Source organism: Penaeus monodon, chromosome 22 (assembly GCF_015228065.2).
Source record: "Penaeus monodon isolate SGIC_2016 chromosome 22, NSTDA_Pmon_1, whole genome shotgun sequence".
Lineage (NCBI taxonomy): Eukaryota > Metazoa > Arthropoda > Malacostraca > Decapoda > Penaeidae > Penaeus > Penaeus monodon.
The window spans coordinates 26,929,498-26,934,028 of NC_051407.1; positions in this window are offsets into that span (position 1 = coordinate 26,929,498).

Consider the following 4,531-nt stretch of genomic DNA (forward strand, 5'->3'; position numbering starts at 1 on the left):
GGGGTTGCGGTGGGTGAGAATGGGGTAAGAGTAGGTGGGGAGGAGTACAGGGGGGAAGGGGGGGACAAGGGCAAGGGAGGGAGGATGAAGTGGGTGGGGACGGAAGGCTGTATAATTTTCACTTTTTCTTGTCTGCCACCATGGAGATACAACCGCAGCGTGTCCACTGAGAAAGGGAGACGAGCGAGAGAGCCTTTGTGGAGAACGGGTGACAAGTCGCCTATAAAAAGGAGGGATCAAGGGAGGTGCTGATGCCAGAGGGAGTAAGGGGAAGGTAATCCCGACGAGCCACGAGGAGAGGAGGAGACCTTCTCAGCGTCGGCAGAACAAGGGCGGGATTATGAGGCGAAGAGACCGCGAGCGCACACACGTCCCCGCGGCTTCACTGCGGAGACGGCGGGACTTCTGAATACCTGACCAAATGCCTAGTATTCTTGGGTCTCTTAGCAATTCTTCCCGTAGCTCAGAATGTGCATTATCATTAATTGAAGGTCGGGGCAGAGAGCGTGACATCAGCGACGGCCCGACAGTTAAAAATATCCCGTCTCTAAATCATGCATTTCTCCTGACTTATTTCCGCGGAGCATCTTTGCGTCCGAGTTTGATCTGGTCGCACACGCCTCGTTCGAATCCCCACCGCGCTGTCCGAGGCGGTTGATGGCCAGGTGGCTTTGTGGAGCGACCTTGAAGCCTGTCCTCGAGCCAAGACTTTCATCCGTGGCCTGGGAGTGTCACCTGTAACTCACCCCTGAAACCGGGACACCCCAGGAATCTCGCCCAACAAGAATAAAAGGACACACGACATCTCCCATTTCAAATACCCTTCAAATCGAAAAATCAAACCTCAGAAAGGTCCAAGAGTGTTTCTCTCCCCCCCCCCCTGCTCTTTCAGTGCCTCCTATAAGCGCAGCCGAAGTAGCCAAGGCGGCGACCGGAGCGGAGGGTGCCAAGCGGTGGGTGCGGATGGCCAAAGCGTACCCGCGCTCACCACGTGGCCGCTCTCCGCTGACACGTGGAGCTCTCAGTCCGCTCACCCGACTACCGACCAGCTCATCGTATTAACCTTCTTTTCTCTTTCAAATGTATCGTTGCTTTTTTTTTCTTTATTAACTTCTAAAAAGATATGTTTTTTTTTTATCAAATGTGTATTTCTTCTTTTCTTTATTAACTTGTTTTAAAAGATGTGTTACTTTTTCATCAAATTTATATTTTGTTTCTTGTTTGTTCGACTCTTTTTCAAAGACGTGCGTTCCTCGAGTGACCTGAAGTTTCTTTAAAGCATTTTTTCCCGAGTCCGATCTGGTTGAGAATAAGTCAAATCACGGAGTAAAGATTTATTCGCTATATTTCCCCCTCTAGATCATCCGCGATAGATAAGACAGTATCAGGAAGGAAGTTGTTTAGCTACACGATTCCTCTCCGCTTACTTGGTGATATATTGCGTGAGTAGGTTTTGCTAGGTTCTTGATAATCCCTTCTGCTTCTCGGACTGATATAATGATCTATTAGAATTCTAGTAGAGTTACGCATTTGTTCATAATGTGTTACTGAATCGGGGTTCTTTTGCTTCATAGGAATAACAAAACTGGACAGGTAGTTTTCTCGGTGACTTCTCCAAAGTCTTCTAACGTTACTGAAACATTAATGTCTGTACAGAGTTGAATACAAGTCAGGTTAGTGTTATACCGGTAGCCTTGGGTTATCATGACAGGTCTGTATTGAATGTTACATGAGATTTTTTTCTGTTTACTATTGCAGTGTCAGTGTGTGATATTGTAACATCACTAAGAGCCTGAGATGAGTGGTTTCCTAGAGAGCTAAAACGTGGTAAAACTTGAGTTGCCATTTACCTGATTACACTGGAATTTCCGTACTGCACATGGGAACATGCAGCTCTGCAGTGCATGAATGTGGACTTTCAACCCCTTTAGATTTATTTATCCACGTTTTTCGCATTTGTTTAAAACCCTTGGTAGTCAAATAGTGTGATGTTTACCTGGCTGTTCTAATTATGGAGAGGGCCTGTAAAAATCATGTCCGTTTGCACAGTCTCTTTCATCCTGCATTCTGCACTCAGTCTCCTTTGCTACACGTTGCTACCACAAAGGCAGCCTCCGCACTTATACAACAGAAACTGTTTACTTCTCCCGTTGCAGTCATCAGTGTGTGTCTGGGCGTGTGTACAAGGTCGCGGGAAGGCGTCCGCGTGAAGCTGTGTGAACCGGTGTCGGGCTGGCCAGGTGGGTCTGAACCCCGGCGGCGCTATACCTGGCCGAGTCGTGCTGGTATGATGGCATGACTTTGTCCTGATCGATCAAGCAACGAGTGAAGGTGACCTCGCCCACCCCCTACCCCCCCGCCCGCGCTCCTCCTTGCAGTAAAACACCCGCAGCCGCCCACCAGGGCCTTTCTAACCCGCCGTACGACGCGGCGGCTCCTCACACTCGAGTCGCCTTCTCCTTACCTTGGTCCCTCCCCGCCCTAGATGCGTTGTGACCCTTCCTGGACCTCTCCTGACCCCCTGGCCATCCCCAACCCCCTCCCCCCGCTGGTGGATGGACATATACTCCCCAAGGCCACTCATGCAATACGTCCTCTCCGTTGCATCACCCGCAGTCTTGCAACCCTAATGACTGATTCATATTTATCTTCGCTGATAGTGACTCAGTACACCCGGCGCGCCCCGCCCGAGTAGCGGAGGCGAGGGAGAAGTGTTCAAACAAATGTGTTCACATGACACGTGGGAACTCGAACACATGCGCGCTGACTCTCTCACCAGCGACTCATGCCCTGCGTAGGTAGTGATACGCTCGCCACAGCTGCTGGCAATACACCCGCGACGACCGCTCATCATGGGGGAGGAAAGTGAAGAAAAGTCTCTGATCACATTTCCTGGCACGTTTCCCGCGGGACAAATAAAGGCAACATCTATCATGGACTAACATTAGATACTTTCCCTCCCCAAAAGGTCTTCTTGACATCTGCTGACTCTTTAAACTCTCAAAAACGAATCGCTCGTTTCTCTAGTGCTAGTATCTGAAATGAAACGGCCCAAAGGAGAGTTCAAACGCGTGGCATTTCAAAGTTTGTTCTTAAATACTGTTCATCAGCGTGAAATAGAGAATATGTGACGCGCAGAACTTACACCTTGTCACAGAGGAGCACATGACGCTGCTGGGGGGAGGAGGGGTGGAGAGGGAGGGGGAGAACATACATGTAATGAAGGAATGCAGCGGGATTAACAGGGCAGTGCATGAGGCGGCTGTATACGTGCGAATGGACGCGTTGAGGGCGGCGTGGGCCAAGGAGTGCTTTCTGGTGTGATGCAAGGCGTGCGCATGATGCAGTATGCATGTGCTTTTATGGTAACAGGAACTGATAAGGTGTGCATGGTACAGTCTGCATGCGGATTCATAGCAGCAATTGATAAGGTATGCATGGTACAGTATACTTTTGCGTTTAAAACTGTAGTAACTGATAATATGTGCATGATCAAGTACACACACACATGGTCCCGAGGAAGTCCATGTACCTGGAGGGGGGGTGGGGGTAGACTCAGCGACAGTACTCGAGCTCTGAGAGATAGATAGGCCAGCAGGCTGTGAGTCGCTCCTGCATTGATTATCGATCTCCAAGGTTGTGATAGATCTCAGCGCCGATTCTCCGAATCTCCTGCCCACACTCCCTTTTGTCATTTCGTCACTATCGATGTTATTATTTTCGGCACAGTCTCGCCCGTGGTTACTGCACTGGTTTTCAACTTATGCTGCATATATCATCGCACTCACTGCATCTGATAAGTAGACACCACGCGCTATCAACTCTCACCATACTGTCGCTTCAGTCACCGTACGCTCCCACCACTCAGTATAGATTTTCAAAGAGTGTTGATACGGTCTCTTCAGACTCTCACTCTAACCGCATATTACACCACACAACCATCATTCTCACCCTACCGTTACGTCACCACACACCACGCTACCATCATCAGAATATCGATAGTCACCATACCAGGCGGAGCACTTACCACATTCTTCGCAGGTCCGACCACACGCCATACACAGCCTATGTTCTCATTTCCATTAAAACGACCTTGAGATAATCTGTCCTTTCCAGGAAGGGTAAATCTACTAGCCACAGATTTATCAACCGTAAAAATCGAGAGAGACAGAAAAAAAAAACATATACAAAAAGTCAAAATCAATACACCCGTATCTCTCTCGCTCTTTGTGTGCTGTGTGGCTTACGCCCGTTTCCCCCAGTTCCCAGGACAGTGAAAGTCTGCCTCATTATCTTGTTTGTCAAGTCACCTGTTTTGACCTGCCAACTCACCTGGTTCACTTGGCAGTATTGTCTTACTCGCTCTGACCCGCTCGTATGTTGTCAGGCAACTTACAAATCTGGTTGTATGATAGATATGCTGTCTGTGCTTGCTGCCCCCCCCCCGGCATATGTAACTGATAACTGGCTTCTTTAAAACGAGAAGTGAGGCAGAGACTGGAAAGTTGTGACTTTTTTTGTTAAGCAAGGG